The sequence below is a fragment of the Lutra lutra genome, chromosome 15 (genome assembly GCF_902655055.1).
Source record: "Lutra lutra chromosome 15, mLutLut1.2, whole genome shotgun sequence".
NCBI lineage: Eukaryota > Metazoa > Chordata > Mammalia > Carnivora > Mustelidae > Lutra > Lutra lutra.
Genome location: NC_062292.1, coordinates 11382667 through 11401828, shown reverse-complemented (window position 1 = coordinate 11401828; position 19162 = coordinate 11382667). Strand labels below are relative to the sequence as shown.

At 41.2% G+C, this 19162-nt stretch overlaps 1 protein-coding gene across 2 annotated transcripts in view; it reads left to right on the top strand.

Annotated features, from left to right (window-relative positions):
• The window catches only part of SMYD3 (SET and MYND domain containing 3), a 703294-nt gene that overhangs the window by 13876 nt on the left and 670256 nt on the right, over positions 1-19162 (top strand). The window lies entirely within an intron of this gene.

Genomic DNA, 19162 nt, shown 5'->3' with positions numbered 1-19162 from the left:
CTGAGCCGAAGGCAGCGGCTTAACCCACTGAGCCACCCAGGCACCCTATTTATTTTATTTTTTAAGGTTTTGTTTATTTTAGAGAATCTCAAGCAGACTCCATGCTGAGCACTGAGTCCAACACAGGGCGCAGTCCCATGACACTGATGTCATGACCTGAGCCAATATCAGGAGTTGGATGCCCAACCGACTGAGTCCCTCAGGCGCCCCAAGAGAGGAGATTCTGACAGTTGTTAAGGATGTCTGTTCCAACTGTGCTTTTCGGCAGAATCTAACTGCATGGTGGATTTGGGATCTATTGGATCCACTCTGAGATAAATCTGAGCCCAGTCTGCATTGATCCTCTGATTTCCATAAGCTGCTGTTCCTGAAAGTTTGGACCAAAGTGGTATTTTGAGTCTTCAGGAATTAACTCTAGTTTAGAGCCAGTGTCTAGTAATCCTCCTGAGGACTGCTTATGTCCTCTTCCCCAGTACAAAGTCATCGTTATAAATGGCTGTTGATCTCTTTGGGGAAGCCTAGGAGGAAAATTTACAGTATCCATATTTGGCTCTGTGGTAGAGTTCTTCCTTAAGGGACCTGACCTTCTCTTCATTCCAGAGACTCTGGGTCTCTGAAGTGGCTCCCATCTGGGGATTGGTAGAGGGGCCACACCTTTACTTTTTTGGTGGTTTAAATCATACTTCTAGAGTTTTTCCACTCACACTAATCAAGACTTCACTAGATTGCCCATCTGTTTCAGTTCTAGGGGCACTGATTTCTTAGCCAGTGTCAGAGATCTCTGCAGTTTAAACCTTTCTGGGTACTGTTTTGGTTGTCATTATTGTGTTCATTCCCACCTTGTCTTTGATGAGTAAGTGCTGCCACTTGGCCCCTGACCCCACAGGATCCCATTATCTGCTGCTTAATTTAGGGAGTCAGTTTGATGGCAGGAGTTATACCACTTTTATTCCTGGCCTATGAAGTCTAGCCATCCTGGAGATCTGAAAGGCGGCCAGGTTTCCGCTCATGAATATATTTATCTTAGCTTGGTGAATGGAATGTTTTCTGGATCCTCCCAGGGACATGGTTGAGAGTAAACAGGTCTTCATACGAAATCCACTCAGTATTCTGATCTCCTTAAGCCATCAGGAAGACCTCAGTACCCAAAGAAGTTTTGACGTTTCATCTTCATTTAGTGTAGGCTACCTTTAGGTCTAGGTTTCAGTAAACCAACCAAGCAAACTATTAGGTGTTCCTAGCTGCTTGAGCCAACCTGTTGACTCCACGGTTTCTGCTTAGCACCCCTAGCAATAAATTCAGCCTAATCCAGCATTGTCTTCCTCCTGAATCCAAGACTCCGAGGATCCTTTCCCATATGTGTTCCTCAAGTTTTTGGTGATATAAAATGCCAGAATCTTGCATTTCTTTCGGTGTGTGATGAATCTCCTATTGAGTCACAGTTTTTTCCCCCAGAGATCTTAGTCATCTACCTGAGAGTGTGCAGGAGTGGGGGTGGATGGAGAGGGAGATGCGGGGCTCAATCCCAGGACTCAGATCATGATCTGAGCCAAAGGCAGATGCTTAACCGACGGAGCCTCACAGGTGCCCTACACTTTTTAAAAAAAATTTATTTTAGTGCACACCCAAGAGGGGGAGAGGGAGAGGGAAGAATCTCAAGCAGACTCCCTGCTGAGCGTGGAGCCTGACTCAAGACTCCATCTCACAAGCCTGAGATCATGACCTGAGCTGAAATCAAGAGTTGGAAGCATAACTGACTGTGCTACCCCACTGCCCCAGTGGGTCGTCGTTCTCTGCTTTATTCTTTGGGGTCAGCTGGGACTTGAGTAATGGATCTAAAGCACTGAGAGATGGTGAAGGTAGTTACAGAGCAGGTCCAGCAGTCCTTCACAGGACACTTACCATATGAGGGGACCATTGCAGGTTCTTCAGGCAAAGGGAGACCACCCTCTTCAGGGTGTTTTTCCTGGTAAAGGAAATTCAACAGAATTTAGGAGTTTAAGGCATCAGGTTTCATGGGTTTGCATCCCAAATTTAGGGTCCCACTCGTTACCAGTTTCCAAACTTTAAGAGTTAAAACACATGTGTTTGGAAATTCAGTTTATGTTATCATCAGTTCTTCGGACACCAAGTGCGGTCTGGGGATCAGCAGCCGCATTACCAGTGGGAGCTTGTTAGCATTGCAGAGTTTTGTGCTGCAGCACAGAATTACTGCATCAACATGCGTTTGCTGTGTAGACTTTCAGGATATCTGTGTCGCTTGTGTATTTATGTTGAACAGATGAATGGATTTCTTTAAGTATTACAGTTCTAAGCAGTCCAGTTATTTGATAAATAATTACATTTCAATTTTTTTTTGGATGCTATGATTTGGTTTCATGTTTAATTCTGTAAATGCTACATCTGAAATTTTTGTCGATCAAGTTTTAGATGATTTCCCCTTTCCATCTGGGAGTTCCCCATTGAGACTCTAACTTAGATGTGATGCTCCCTCTGGTGGACAAGGGGGTAAAAGCACACAGACTTTTTTCAGTAGAATGACTTAGTTTTCAGCTGTTAAAACTCAGTATCCCTGAGGGATATATCTTTATGAACGTCCTTTCCAAACTGTTCTCAACTTCTGACATTTAGCATAGCTTTTGTTTTGAATTTGAACCAGAAAAACAAAATTTTGTCATAAATCTCTATAGAAAACTCACCATAATGAAAGAACACTGGGCAACTTGATAACGTAACAGTGCCTTAATAATGACTTTGTTACTCATGTTAAAAGCAGAAACTCATGTTTGAAACTAGTAGTCAGGGGCGCTTGGGTGGCTCAGTTGGTTAAGTGTCTGCCTTCAGCCCAGGTCATAATCTCAGGGTCCTGGGATCAAGCCCCATATTGGGCTCCCTGCTCAGCAGGGAGTCTGCTAATCCCTCTCCCTCTGCCCAACCCTCCTCCCACGCTTCCTGACTCATGCTTTCTCACTCTCTCTTTCAAATAAATAAAATCTTAAAAAAAACACCCAACTAGTAGTCAGTTGAATTTGTGACAGTCTGAGGGAGAATTGTGCCTATTGATCTATATTTAAGTGGGATTTATTACTACAAAATATTTTGTAGAGTGAACCCCCCTTGAATTTTGTTGTAATAATTACTTGTTAGGATAAAAATAATAAATGTGATTTTGTGGGATAACCTTTTCTGTTCTGTCTTGTTCTCATCTTAGAACTCAAATGGTTGCTTTCCCTGTAACACAGCTATATTTCTAAATAGTTTCTGAAAAGGCACATAACCCATGTGATAAACATCTCAGACAGTTTATTTTAAAAGTAAAAACTCGGGGGCACCTGAGTGGCTTAGTTGGTTAAGTATTGGAGTCTTTTTTTTTTTTTTTAAGATTTTATTTATTTATTTGACAGAGAGAAATCACAAGTAGGCAGAGAGGCAGGCAGAGAGAGAGGAGGAAGCAGGCTCCCTGCTGAGCAGAAAGCCTGATGTGGGGCTTGAATCCAGGACCTGGGATCATGACCTGAGCCGAAGGCAGCAGCTTAACCCACTGAGCCACCCAGGCGCCCCAAGCATTGGAGTCTTGATCTCAGCTCAGGTCTTGGGAGTTCAAGCCCATTTGGGGCCCTGTGCTGGGCATGGAGCCTACATTTAAATAAATAAATAGTTAAAAATAAATAAATAGGGGCGCCTGGGTGGCTCAGTGGGTTAAGCCGCTGCCTTCGGCTCAGGTCATGATCTCAGGGTCCTGAGATCGAGTCCCGCATCGGGCTCTCTGCTCAGCAGGGAGCCTGCTTCCCTCTCTCTCTCTCTCTCTCTCTCTCTCTCTCTGCCTGCCTCTCTGTCTACTTGTGATCTCTCTCTGTCAAATAAATAAATAAAAAATCTTTAAAAAAAATAAATAAATAGTAAAAATAGACAAAGTCATTATTGTTTAAATATAGTAAAATCAAAAAGTATCCTTTTAAAGTTGTAGCCATTTTATTTTACACATGGCCTATTCATGTTTAATTTTAAACATTTAAGGGTATTTATAGTTCTAGGTTAATATTGATTTTTTTTTTCCAGATTTTATCTATTTATTTGACGGAGAGAGAGCACAGGAACAGGGGGATCAGCAGGCAGAGGGAGAGGGAGAAGCTGAGCAGGGAGCCTGACTCAGGACTCCATCTCAGGACCCTGGGATCATGAACTGAGTGGAAGGCAGATGCTAGACTGACTGAGCCACCCAGGCCCTCCTGACTTTTTCATTCGTTACTTTGGTTAAGAATCATAATGTTAGGAAGTGCTCTATTTTTTATTGTTTTGGTTTTGTTGTTAGTCGTTGAGGCAAAAATAAAAACCAGATAAGGGGGAAAAGTTACTTTGATCAATGGATTTGACTTCATAAAAGTAAAAAAAATCTGTATGTCAAAGAACTGACTTATAATTGAGAAGCCAAGAAACTGAGGAAAATATTACATATCCTTACTACATAGAAATAATTTATAATTTGTGAGAAAGCAGATTACTTATGAAGTATTCCCTACTTTCTGGGGCTTTTTTCCTCTTTGTCTTTGCATAGTTCTGATCTTTAGGTTTTTAGAACCTGGGAGAGATTCTCTTCTGATTCATTGGTTCACAGTGTTGGCTACACATTGGAAGCACCTGGAGAGCATTAAAAAAATATTGGTGGATGGTTCCCACCCCAGAGATCTGACTTAATTGGTTTAGAGAGTGCTTGAACGTGAAAATTTTGAAAGCTCCCCAGGTTACTCTGAAGTGCAGTCTGGTTTGACAACTACTATCTTTCTTTTTCATCCTTATTGACCCCCTCCTTTGCATCTTAATATTCATGGGTTAAGGTGAAATTGTCACAGCTGGGTTTATTCAGGCTACTCATGATATCCATAAATAATTCTGCATATTGAATTTCAAACTGGACATTCCATTAGCATGTTCTGTTCACATTTAAATGATTGTCATATATAGGGCAGGCACGTATTAAATTGAAATTTTAATTGGAATGGTTGTGATGTTTCTCACAAATTTGATGAGTATATAAAAATTTAAATCTTACTAGTGTTTTTCAGTTACTGTGTTTACCTTTTGTTAGGAAGTAGATGCTAATTAGAAAGATTTATGTTGTACAGGTGATCAAGAAAAGAATGCTTAGATGTTTAAGTAATGGTTTCTCTGGGCAATTTAAGTTTTTTGTTTTGCTTTTTTACTGAATATTATTAGGTAGCCTGTTTAGGTGCTGAAAACATAACCACCTTACGCAAGACGTTCTTAAAGTCTATGAATAAGTTGGTTTTTACTTTTCTTGAAAATTTACTTGCAGAATTTTGAAAAATATCCAGATTTCTGGGCCACATCTTTAAACCCTACAGGAGAGGCTGATGTATAGCCTGAGTTGAGAACCTTTGCGAAAGAAAAAACCAAACAGGATAATGGTGAAAATCATTGGTACAGATAATGACAGTGGGACTAGTGGGGAAATGCATGTAGATTCTCTGGTAGACCAGTAGACTATATTGGAGTGTGTTTGTGTTATAGGGGAGGTTACCGGGGAGAAGGTTAGAATAGATTGTGTAATACAGAAGACCTGACAACCAGTCTAAAGAATGTGAACTTCATGGTAACCTGGGTGGCTCAGTCAGTTAAGCGTCTGCCTTTGGCTCAGGCCATGATTCCAGCGTCCTGGGATTGAGCCCTGCGTTGGGCTCCACTGGGAGTCTGCTTCTCCCTCTGCAGGGTTCCCCCTGCCCGTCACTGCTCATGCTTTCTCTTTCTCAAATAAATAAATAAAAGTCTTTAAAAATTATATGAACTTTATTTTGTAGTTTGTTGAGGAGCCCATAAAAATTTTGAGTAGAAGTACAAAGTGCACAGAATTCTGGGAGATTAGTGCAGCAGTACTGATCTTGTGAATGTGCTTGAGGGCAGATGTGGAAAGACTGAAGATGGGGATTCCAGTTAAAAGAGAATTTGCTTTATTCTGGGCGTTGAAGCAGGGAAAGCCTGAATTAGGAGGGTGGCAGTAGCTCAAAAAGAAGATAGGTCAGGGAGCCTGGGTGGCTCAGTGGCTTAAGCCTCTGCCTTTGGCCCGGGTCATGATCTCAGCGTCCTGGGATCGAGCCCCGCATCGGGCTCTCTGCTCAGCAGGGAGCCTGCTTCCCCCTCTCTCTCTGCCTGCCTCCCTGCCTACTTGTGATCTCTCTCTCTCTCTCTCTCAAATAAATAAATTAAAAAAAAAAAAAAGAAGATAGGTCATTTGAGAGAAGAGTTGACCCAATTCACTGAGTGATTGATTATCAGGTGAGAAAGGAATGAAGGATGAGTGTGGGGTTTTGAGCTTGAATTGTTGGAATAATGGTGATACTATGCTGTTTGCAGTCATTGGTGTGGGTGAGATCTCCGGCCGCTGGTGAGGACCCAGCTTAATGAAAATCATGTCTCAGGATTGGGAGACAGAAAGCTTTTAATTAAGTTAATATTTTCCCCCTTTTGGCTGAGGTTTTACTGTCTAGGTGAGTAGGGTAAATAATTTAATCTGTGAAGCCTCAATTTTACTGGCTTTGAAATGAAGCGGGCTTGAAATGAATGGACTGATTTCTGGCGTCCTTTTAAGCTTTTCTTTTCTTTTTTTTTTTTTTTTTTTTAAAGATTTTATTTATTTATTTGAGAGAGAGACAGTGAGAGAGAGCATGAGTGAGGAGAAGGTCAGAGGGAGAAGCAGACTCCCCATGGAGCTGGGAGCCTGATGCGGGGCTCGATCCCGGGACTCCAGGATCATGACCTGAGCCGAAGGCAGTCGTCCAACCAACTGAGCCACCCAGGCGTCCCCCTTTTAAGCTTTTCTACAGTTCTTGAATCATTCTGTGTTTCCCACCTCTTCCTCCTTTTTTGTAATAGCTTTAGATATAATTCATATATCATGCCATTCACCCATTCAAAGTGACACGAAGTAACATAAATTTGCCATTTTATCCATTTTCAAATCTATAATTCAATGGCATTAAGTACATCAAAATGTTATGCAGCCATCACCACAATTGTAGAGCATTTTCATCACCGTCCAAAGAAACCACCCTGTACTTTAAGCCTATCTTCTACTCTAAAGGAAAACATTAGTATTAAACCCTTGAATTTAGGCTCTTGACCACCTGTCTTGTAACCAGATGAGTTCACAGCCTCTGGAAATCACTTCCAGTTCAAATTCGTCCTTGCCATCCTGACCACTAGATGGCAGTGTGGGAACACCACTGGAACAGTCTGGTGGTGGGGGACTCCACGTCTGTTTGTACCCTATTACACTAGGTGGTCCACGATTAGTTCTGTTTGTGGCTGTAGGTGTAGTGTGTGATGCAGGCAGCTTCAGAGGACTGAAAGCCTTCCACTTTAAGATTTTGCTAATGCAGAATGTTATCTTTCCAGTTGACCATGTTTTCCAGCCATTGAAACCTCTCAACATTCCTGTCTGGTTTCTGTTTGTCATTTGTTAAATGCAGTGACTCTTAACATTTTCATTGTTCTCACAATATCTGTGAATCCTGCTCAGTCTTCAAGCCAGTTTTTGTTGTTGTTGTTGTTTTCCATTTATGCCCCTTAGTACCTTAGGTCTCTTCACTCTTCCCATTGCTTTTCCTTCTTCCTCCCAGCCCTGAGCCATGGGCCTTCTCTAAGATAGTGATTCTCAACTTTGACTGCACTTTGGAATGACCTGAGGAGCTTTTTAAAATCCTGATGCCCAGGATACACTCAAGAGCTATTAAACCAGAATCTTTGTAGGTGGGACCCACACATCATTATTTTTTAATCTCTAAATTACCTTCCAAATATTTTTCTGTCTTCCTTTATCTTTAAAAAAAAAATCTTCCTTTATCAGGGCACCTGGGTTGCTCAGTTGGTTAAGCAACTGCCTTTAGCTCAGGTCATGATCCTGGAGTCCCAGGTTCAAGTTGGGCATCAGGTTCCCTGCTCAGTGGGGAGTCTGCTTCTCTCTCTCTTACCCTCCCCCACTCATGCTCGCTCTCTCTCATTCTCTCTGTCTTAAATAAATAAATAAAAGTCTTAAAAAATTTTTTTTCATCAACTGAATGGGAAGTCATCACAGAACCAGAAAAACCATGAGAGACTCTTAACTCTAGGAAACGGAGAGTTGCTGGAGGAGAGGTTGGTGGGGGGATGAGGTAATGGGGTGATGGGCATTAAGGAGGCCACCTGACGTGATGAGCTCTGGGTGTCATAAGCAGTTGACAAATTACTGAACACTACATCTCAAACTAAGTACGTACTATATGTTGGCTAATTGAATTTAAATAAAAAAGTAAAAGTTCAGAATATGGAAAGATGGAAAGAATAAACTTCTTTTATCTATAAAAAATGAACTTATTTAACTAGGTCCACTGTAAATTCACGATATTTTAGTCTGATGTCTCTACTTTCCCAAGTGGTGCACGAGTCAACTTTTTTCTTTAATAATCTTTTACTAGTTCTTTTCATTCTTATGTGGAAATGTCTCTGTCTTTGCTCTATTCCTGCTCCTACCACCCTAGTGTAGGCTCCCATTTCTGTCCGTGCTCTCCAGCCAGAGACTATCAGGAACATTCTTGTAGCCGAACAAATTTGGGTTTACTAACCATGGAGAATTATGGGCTGTTTCAGAGAATGTTAGAAGGGATTTATTACAGGATTTGGCTTGTGTTAGGTGATTTGGGGTGGGTTCAAGGAAGTAGGGCTTCACTCTGGATTGGATGCCATCAAGAAGTGGGTGTAATTCCGTGATTGAGTATCCTAATAAATCCTGCCTAGCAGGCAGGAGCGAAGTGAGGCTAGAGCTGTGATTGGTAAAGCAGTCACCATCACTTGTAGGAGCCAGGACGCGGGATCATTTTTGTGGCTTGGATAGTGTTCACGTTTTGTCCGTGTTCAGACATGATCCAGAGAGGTCCTATTTTTGTCTTGATCCATCCTGGCCACAAAGTGGTTTTGTCTGACATTGATGCTCTGTGAGATCCTTCATATTCATCAGGAGGACAGCACCGCCTTGCCGTGAGTGACAACCAGCGCCTGATGACACAGGAGCGAAGCCATAGAGCCAGGCCAGCTCTGGCAGGTCGGGACAGCTCATTCCTAGAGCCCTTAGCTGATTCCATCTTGGTGTAAATCTTCCCTGCTTCAGTCTGCTCTGTGAAGTCCTATGTATTAGTCTTCCTTATACCTTTACCAACTGTCTTAGCTCATCACACATAAATAGTGATTCTTTCCATCTTGGCCCAGCTCTGGTCAATCCTGTTTCCTGGTGTGCGCTGTATTTTAGCCAGACTGGTTCCCTCAGTGCCTTGTGAGGCAGTCGTGGCCCTCCCCTGCTTTGGTGCTTTCCCTTGTGTTATCTTTGCTGGTTCTGTGAGTTGGAGCAAGCTACTTAACTGCTTGGAACTTGGTTTTCTTCATCTTTTTTTTTTTTTTTTTTAAGATTTATTTATTTGAGAGAGGGGAGGGGGAAGAACAGAGGGAGAGGGAGAGAAAATCCCGAGTAGATGCTACGCTCAGCTCAGAGCTCGTCTAGGGCTTCAGTCTCATGACCCTGAGATCATGACCTGTGCCAAAACCAAGCGTCAGTCGCTTAACCGACTGATCCACACAGGTGCCCCTGAGCTTGGTTTTCTTCACCTTGAACCCTGCCTTCCAGGGTTATTCTTAGAATTAAAAGAGGTTGTAACACAAGTGAAAGTATTTGATATACAGTGGGCACTTGTACTTCATGAATGTTCTTTCTTCGTTTTACTTGTCATTGATTTCCTTCATTGATTTGTGGCATTAGGTAATACTACATAATTTAGCTCTTAATATGATTGTTATTAGGTTATTTCCCCTCTGGTTTTAGCCTCTTTGAAGACAGGGATCTAGTCTTATTTTTCTGTGGGTTTCCAGAACCTAGCACAGTTCTGAGCATACACAAAGACACTCAGTAAATGTCCCCATGACTGAGGTTTGCAGAGTTATCAGAGCACTGTGTCACTCAGATAACATCTGAGACATGTTCCTGATACTTTCTGAAACTTTCTCCCTCCCTTAATTAATTACTACTCTTGGTCAGTTTGTACTACAGGTTAGGAGAGTTTGGTCCACAGGCTGAATTCTTTTTTTTTTTTTTTTTTTAAAGATTTTTTTATTTATTTATTTGACAGACAGAGATCACAAGCAGGCAGAGAGGCAGGCAGAGAGAGAGGAGGAAGCAGGCTCCCTGCTGAGCAGAGAGCCCGATGTGGGGCTCGATCCCAGGACCCTGAGATCATGACCTGAGCCGAAGGCAGCGGCTTTAACCCACTGAGCCACCCAGGCGCCCCCACAGGCTGAATTCTTGATGTGAAAACTGTAATTCCATGTAGTCACCTAAAAGTTTATATCAAAATAAATATTTAGAGATGATTGTTTAATTCACCTATTAGAAGTGACTTAAAGCTCAAAGAATGTAAGTGTTAAGCATAGATAAGTTCATATCAGTGTACTTTTAGTCTTTACCTCAGCCTGCATATGGCCAACTACAGACAGAAGTGAGTTGCATTTTACATAACTATTTAAATAGTTATTTATAATTTTTAACATTGGCTTTCTTCCCTCTGTATCTCTGAGTGACACAAGATGAACTCTCTGATCTGCTGTTATTTTCTTAATGATTTTTAGAATGCCGGCTTCCTTCTATAGGTTCCTCTGAAATGGCTTTCTAATAAAGTAAGTTTCTCTTTTCTCTTTCTCTTTAGTTGTTTATTTGTTTTTTAAAATACCTTTATTTATTTATTTTTAAGATTTTATTTGTTTATTTGACCGAGATCACAAGTAGGCAGAGAGGCAGGCAGAGAGAGAGGAGGAAGCAGGCTCCCTGCCGAGCAGAGAGCCCGATGTGGGGCTCAATCTCAGAACCCTGGGATCATGACCTGAGCCGAAGGCAGAGGCTTTAACCCACTCAGCGATCCAGGTGCCCCAACTCTTTAGTTGTTTAATCTGAGCCATTTTAATTAATCCCTGGGCTTCTGTTTCCTCCTTCATGAATAAGGGTAATGTCTTCCTCCAGTGGTCTTAGGAGAATTCTATGGAAGAACAGACAAGAGTGGCAGGACAGTGCCTGGAATCTTGTGTTGCTTCTCAGAGCAGTGCCCACCATTCACCTGTGTCAGGATTAGCTGGGAGTGAGGTTTATTAGAATCTATTTTCCTGTGCTTCTCCTCAGAATGTCTACTGTTTTAGACACAGGAATCTACATTCTTCCCAGCTACCTGGGTGATGCTGGTACTCACTGGACTTTGAGACTTGCTTACCTGCAAGACAGGGTTCCTTTTGGAATCTGTTCTTTGACTACTTTAGTTGTCATGTTGTGACTAAAGTTTGATAACACCAGGGCCGAAAAAATACTGCTTGAATGTGAATATTTGCAGCAATTCTCAGTAACATCCTGATTCAAGTCTTAGTTTGTTTTTTTTTTTACCTTGTTCAGATTTTTTTTAATTTCAGATTTTTTTCTTAGAAAACTTCTCTTTCTGTCTTACCTTTGCTTTTTGACTAAATTTCCTGAACTTGACCCTTTTATGTAAGAGATGTAAAGTAAGAGCTTTTCTTTCTTTTGTTGGTTTTAGTCAAGGTACACAACTCAAACTGTCAGATGATTCTGTAAGTCTATTTTAAAACACACAGACTGCTTTTGAATGAAATCATCCATGTAATCACTCTTTAATTATTAATTTATCAGTCACAGATCATATAAATTGATTTAAGTGTAATTTGGATCCCAGCTTTTAATGAGCAGTGTACTTGCAGAAGATCAATTTATTGAGAAGTCAAATGATTCATGTAGCTACTCTGCATAGGGCGTGGTAAAGAAGCAACAAGTGGAGCCTAAGTTAGAAACTTGAGCGCGATTTTTCACTGCAGACTGATACCTCTTATAACTATTTTCCTTGTATTTTGGGGCACCCCTATTTTTTTCCTTTTTCTTTGTGTAAATGAGCACATTATTCAGTTATTCCCGATTTAGAGCAGAGTTCTCTCTTATATACATTCACATCTTTTATCTCACTTACTACATTGTATCTTGATTATTTGAATGATATCCTTAAATAGTTTTCTATCATACTTGGAAGCTCTGGATGCAGGAGCTGTGTCTTGTACTACCACCGCATACGCCACTTCTTACTCTTCTTTCTTAATGTAACTTAAATTTATCAGTGTAGTTCTAAGCCATAGTTCCTTCATTTTTCTTTTAGTACAAGTGGATAATTTTATTTATTTTGTTATCTTGGAGACTGATTGATCCTCTGCCTTCCTTATAGGTCCAGGAACTGTCCTTTTTTGGCTTTTTTTTTTTTTTTTTTTAAGATTTTGTTTACTTATTTGACAGAGATCACAAGTAGGCAAAGAGGCAGGCAGAGAGAGAGGGGGAAGCAGGCTCCCTGCCAAGCAGAGCGCCTGATGCGGGGCTCGATTCTGGGACCCCAAGATCATGACCTGAGCCAAAGGCAGAGGCCCAACCCACTGAGCCACCCCGGCATCCCCGGAACTGTCCTTTTTAAACAGTGCTATGCTCCTCTGAAGCTGTTCTCCTTTCTTTAAATGGTATCATTTGGAGACTGCAGGATTGCTTTGTCTCTAAGGCTCTGATCACTGACAGAAATCCGTGTGTGTGGACTGCTTTTTTGAGATGAGTTTTTAATTAGTATTTATTTATCCATTTGTCCACACGGTAGAGTGAAAAATAGCTCTGTATTGGAGCAGGAAGATGGAGGCCTGAGTCCTTCTTCCATTCTTTGTCAGATTTGTGACTTTTCATTTTCCTCATCTGCAGCATGGAGGTGATAATTCCTCCTGCTATCCTTGGGATTATAGTGAAAATCAAATTAGTTATAGTACCAAAGTATTACATAAATGTGATGTATTGTCATAATCATCTCCTTCATCCTGACATTGTTTTTAGAAATGGAAGATAAATTAATAAATCAAGAGTTGGAATGGGATTTTGGTTTGTCTCTTTTTAGGTGGAACATTTAGAAGTTAATGTAGTTATCTGTATGAATATTACCTATAATGTCTGTTGGGTAATGGATTTGCTATTACCCATTCTGGAGGAATTTGAACTTGTTATTACTTACATCATATTTGTTAAGGAGCTTTGTTATCAGATTTTGGTTCAGGTTTTGGTTATGCCATTTTCTGATTATCTGAACCTGGAAAATTGCTAGCTGAATCTAGTTTCTTCAGTGATAAAGTGAGGATAGTAATAATAAATAATAAAACCAAAACCACCTACCACATAGGGCTGGTGAAGGGTATAAATGCCAAAACCTATGATAAAGTATGTAGCAGTCAGTGCAATGCCTTGGGTATTATTTATTTATAGCGCTAGTAATCGGTATAGAAGATGATGAGAGTTGACACAGAATACTTGCCATGTGTCAGGAATGATGCGAGGGCTTTCATGTGCATTATCTCATATAACCTTGCAAAATCTTTTGAGGTCTCTAGAGGTATTCTTACTATTCCCATTTTATAGGTAAGGAAACTGAAGTTTAGATAGGCTATAACTTGATCAAGGTATATAACTAATTCTGTCTGAATTCCGAACCCATGAGGTTTATTACTCATTAAACTTTTCATTCTTGTTGGAAACTTACCATATATCAACAGTAATGATGCATTCTGTGATGCAGTAATATTTATTCTAACATCTTTCTCAGAGATTAGGAACAGGTACACACAAGATTGGATACATAAGAACCTTTCCGGTAATATGTAGCTACTTCAGTCCTTTAGAGATTTAGGTTGAAGCTAGATATTTTTGTGTTCTTCGTTCTCTTTAAAGATTTTTTTTTTTTTTTTTTAATTTATTTGTCAGAGAGAGAGGAGAGCGAGCGAGCACAGGCAGACAGAATGGCAGGCAGAGGCAGAGGGAGAAGCAGGCTCCCCGCCAAGCAAGGAGCCCGATGTGGGACTCGATCCCAGGACGCTGGGATCATGACCCGAGCCGAAGGCAGCTGCTTAACCAACTGAGCCACCCAGGCGTCCCTCTTCGTTCTCTTTAATAAGACATTTTTGTGAATGGCATCTGTTAAAATAATGAAAAAACAATGCTAGACTTATTAAAATAGGAAATATTATTTAAAATGAAGCACAAGGGGCGCCCGGGTGGCTCATTGGTTAAGCGGCTGCCTTCAGCTCGGGTCATGATTCCAGGGTCCTGGGATCGAGCCCCGCATTGGGCTCCCTGCTCAGCAGAGAGCCTGCTTCTCTCTCTCCCCCTCTCCCTGATGCTCTGCCTACTTGTGCTCTCTCTCTAGCTCTCTGTCAAATAAACAAATAAAATATTTAAAAAATAAAAAATAAAAAAAAATAAAATGAAGCACAAAACTATTCCTACTGCATTTAAATTTTCTTTCCTTTTATCAGAAAGTCCCCAAATAACAGGGCGGATGAAAGAGAGAGAAAGAAAGAGGTACTGATTACTGTTTTCTGTGGTTGCTCATGGCTGATATGAAAATATGTATATATATATTTTCATATTCTAATATATATATATTAGCAGCCAATTTCTGACAGCAGCATTCTGTGCTATCCCATCTTAATTGCTGCATGTTGTTGTAGAAAGCTGTTGTGAGAGTCACAATTGTACAAGAGAACATAATTATGTAACCACCCTTCCCATAAGTGGTCCCTTAAGCCTATAGGTCAGCAGTAGAGAGAACTTTGTGAGACTGTTCTTCCCAAAGAGTTCTTTAGTTTCATTTTTAGAGAGTGAAGTCTTTTATTTGCATGCAACAGTACTTTAGTAAATGTTGTGTATTTAAGGGGAGGAATAGGGTACCTTTGGGGGCTAAGGAAAGTATTTTGATGTTAGTCTTCAAACATTTTCATGCCGTGAGTGATAACTTGTGATAAACTGGTGCTCTGGGCATCTTAATGGTTGTTCCTTTCATCGCCAGTTTACTGTGACTCATTATGTAATGCTTTTTAATGTTTTGCTTGAATTCATGTGAATGTTTTATGAAAATACCAGATTTAAAGGACTTACCAGCGGCCTAATTCTTAGTTGAATATTAAAGCACATCAACTGAGGTGTACATACCAGCAAGGGGGAAATCCTTCTTTGAGTACCTTAACTTCGGTAACTTAAAAAAGAACATCTGGGCGTAATAGAAAATTAGTTTTGTTGCTGTGAACACTAAATCCTTTTTAAGGACAAGTGGGTTTTGTTTAGGTTCAAGAGAGGGGCATTGCGATCAGCCTGGTGATGTAAGGACATACGGTCTAAGTCAGAAGAAACTTGAAATTTGGGCTAACAGTTTGATCTCTTTGGGAAGTCTACTTATTAAAACCAAACACTCTTAGGAGTATTGGAGGTTCCCTCTTTCATCCTTGCTTGTGGTGCACTGTTTTCTTCTCTTTGTCCCGGGGTGGACGTTTTCTAAGTTCTTATGGGACATTCCCCTTACTGAGAAGTATACAGCTTTGATTTCCCTGTACCAGATATGGGAGTGATACTTGCTTCTTTCTGTATCCCAAGTTACTGTGTTTATAAAACATGTGGAACGTCTTACCTTAATTTTATTGGCCAATGTTATGTGTTTATTAGATCTTTGGAAGAGGGTGCTGTACTGAGATTGAGTAGCTGTTTATCTCCCGATGTGTGGTGGATGTGTGCTGGTGCCTTTGAGTGCAGGTGGTAGAGAGCCTGCCTTGGCTGCTAAGCTGAGGTGAGGCAGAGGGCGTATACAGGAGTAGGGGTACGGTGGTCCATCAGCTATTGTAGCTGTGAAAGAAATCCGACGGATAAAATACAAGCTTGTACCACGTGGATGCTTAGATGTGATGTGTATAGATACGTGATGATCCGTTTATGGGGTGATAAGAAGTATCTAATATGTCTGATCTGTAATACTGAAGATTAGCCCAGTGAGGAGGACTCCATGGCTTTACACACAACACCCTTCAATGAGATCAGTCATGGAAAGATTCTGTGCCCTGGCCTGTCTCAGAATGTCTCGTCACCTCTGATGGCAAACTGAGAATCACTCTGCTGTTACGGAAGGACACTTAGACGTTACAGAATTTTTTAACTCCTGTGAAAGGAGATTGCACATGGACCTGATGGTGTTTCGAGCAGGTTTACTACAGCCATAATGTATGTATAACACTGTTTCCCTGTTGGTTATTTTAAAAACAGAGATATGGAAAGCTCCTTAGCGCAGAGGGAAGGTAGCTTGAATTACATTGAGATTTGCTTTCATTTTATCAGGCCCAAAGCAGCAGAGTGGGAGGAACAAAAGAGGGATTGATTGCTATGTTTCCTAGGAGTGCTCATTGCCGGTAAAACTCATCTTTGCTGAGTTCTCTTGTAAGAGAACTGATGTGAGAGCCACGATTGTATCAGAGAACATAAACACATACCTCTCCCTTTCTCTTCAATTAGAAATCAACAGGTATGTCTGAATGATAAACGGTTTTAGTCTTACCATGCTAAGAATTTTGAAATACTTTAACATAGCAAAAAATGTGTTGATAATTGTTGAAGCTGGTTCATTAGATCCTGAAGAAGGTGCATTATACTTTACTTCTTTGTATGTTTAATGTTTTTTTTACCAGATGTTCAATTAAAGGTATTTTAAACTTGTATGACAGAAAATCTCACATGGAGTCTCAGGAGGTAGACTTCTTCTTCTTTTTTTTCTTTTTGAAGATTTTATTTATTTATTTGACAGAGAGAGATCACAAGTAGGCAGAGAGGCAGGCAGAGAGAGAGAGGGAAGCAGGCTCTCCGCTGAGCAGAGAGCCCCATGCGGGGTTCGATCCCAGGACCCTGAGATCATGACCCGAGCCGAAGGCAGAGGCTTAATTAACTCACTGATCCACCCAGGCGCCCCTAGTCTTCTAATTCTTTTTTTTTTTTTTTTTAAGATTTTATTTATTTATTTGACAGAGAGATCACAAGTAGGCAGAGCAGCAGGCAGAGAGAGAGGGAGAAGCAGGCTCCCCACTGAGCGGAGAGCCCGATGCAGGGCTCAATCCCAGGACTCTGGGACCATGACCTGAGCCGAAGGCAGAGGCTTAACCCTCTGAGCCACCCAGGCGCCCCAGTCTTATTAAATTCTTATTAAAAATAAGAGATGTTGGGGCGCCTGGGTGGCTCACTTGGTTGAACATCCAGCTCTTGGTTTTGGCTCAGGTTATGGTCGTAGGGTCGTGAGATTGAGCCCCGTGTTGCCATCTGCACTCAGTGGGGAGTCTGCTTGAGATTCCTTTCCTCTCTGCATCTCCTCTCCACCTTGTGGTTGCGCACACACACGCACACACACAGAGTTTCTCTCAGATGAATAGAAATTAGGTTTTAGTGTATTACAAATTAACCATATTTTAATGTTGGCCTAGATTCAAACAAGCAAATTGGTTTCAGTTCACATCAGAGATGTCTGTAAATTGTAAGGACCTGAAGCATGTTGTTTTTAATAGAGAAACATGACTAGTTGGAACAATTTCTTTTTGTAATCCCTCTTTTAAAAAATTGCTGAGCTGGAGTAATCCAGAGACAAGCTGTCATTTGCAGCTTTTTGTGGCATATTCGAGAATGAAGTAGTCAAAGAGTTTTGTGTCTTAATAATGTGTCTGTTTTTAGTTGTAATGTTCAGTCAGATGCCAAGTTGAAAAGCGCCCCCACTCCCAAAAAAGGGGAAAGAGTTATTCTTTTATTGTATATTTGTATGGGACTAGGGAGAAATAGGCTTTTATTTAAGAGAGGAAAAAAGGGTATTGCACAAATTGAGTGGATGTCAGGTGGGTCTTGAGAGCATTAGAAGTGGAAACTCTTCATATGGGTTGCATCCGGACTTGAACTGCATAGGTCCCTAGGTCCTGAGTTAAATCCCATCCTCTAAGTGCTTTGTTAGGCAGCAGAGCAGAGTGGCTCGGAATCATGATAGCTGTGGCCTCTGGATCAGCAGCATTGGGGTAAATAGTTGCTTTCTGGAAATGTAAAATCTCAGCCCAACTGTAGAGCACCTTCTTGAGAGTGGACATTGGGACAAGATCTCCAGCTCATTCGTGTTCCTGCTAAAGTCTGAGAAGCACCGATTGAATATGAGGACTGGGATGAGCTATGCAGCCAGACTAGCAGAGTTCCCGAATCCGGTACTTTTGTTTTTCTTTTTTTTTTTTTAAAGATTTTATTTATTTGACGGAGAGAGAGAGAGAGATCATAAGGAGGCATAGAGGTGACAGGGTTGTGGGGGGATGCAGGCTCCTCACTGAGCAGAGAGCCTGATGCGGGGCTTGATCCCAGGACCTGAGATCATGACCTGAGCCAAAGGCAGAGACTTAACCCACTGAGCCACCCAGGTGCCCCTGAATCTGGTACTTCCTAACTTTGTGACTTTGGGTGGTATTTAACCTCCTGTGTCCCAGTTCCTTATGTGTGAAACAGGGGTGAAAGTGGCATAATGCTCAGTGTTTAGAGGACTGTAGTGAAGAGGAAGTGCTCCATTAGAATTAGGAAGATAATTTTAAAATGTAGGATACACTGTATATACTAGATGTGTAATTACAAAATAAAATACTCGTATTCATAGCATGACCCCATTATTCATTTATTGGTAAAGTTTTTAAAAAGTAGCTTAGGATCCTATACTAGTATTATCTTAGTGTGCCATATTTCTGAATTACTTGTCATAAAATAAAGTGAAATCTAGGTAACATAACTTTTGAGCATGAATAAAATAAATTTAGGGGAACCTGGGTGGCGCAGTCGGTTGAGTGTCTGACTCTGGTTTCCACTCCTGTCATGATCTCAGGGTTCTGGGATCAAGTCTGGCTGATAGCAAGCCTGGGGTCAGGTTCTGTGCTGAGCGGAGAAAGTCTACTTGAGATTCTCTCTCCCTCTGCTCCTCCCTCTATGTTCTCTTTCTCTCTAAAGAAATAAATAGAACTTCTTCTTTTTTTTTTTTTAAGATTTTATTTATTTATCTGACAGAGAGAAATCACAAGTAAGCAGAGAGGCAGGCAGAGAGAGAGGAGGAAGCAGGCTCCCCGCTGAGCAGAAAGCCCGACGTGGGGCTCGAACCCAGGACCTGGGATCATGACCTGAGCCGAAGGCAGCGGCTTAACCCACTGAGCCACCCAGGCGCCCCATAAATAGAACTTCTAAAAAAAA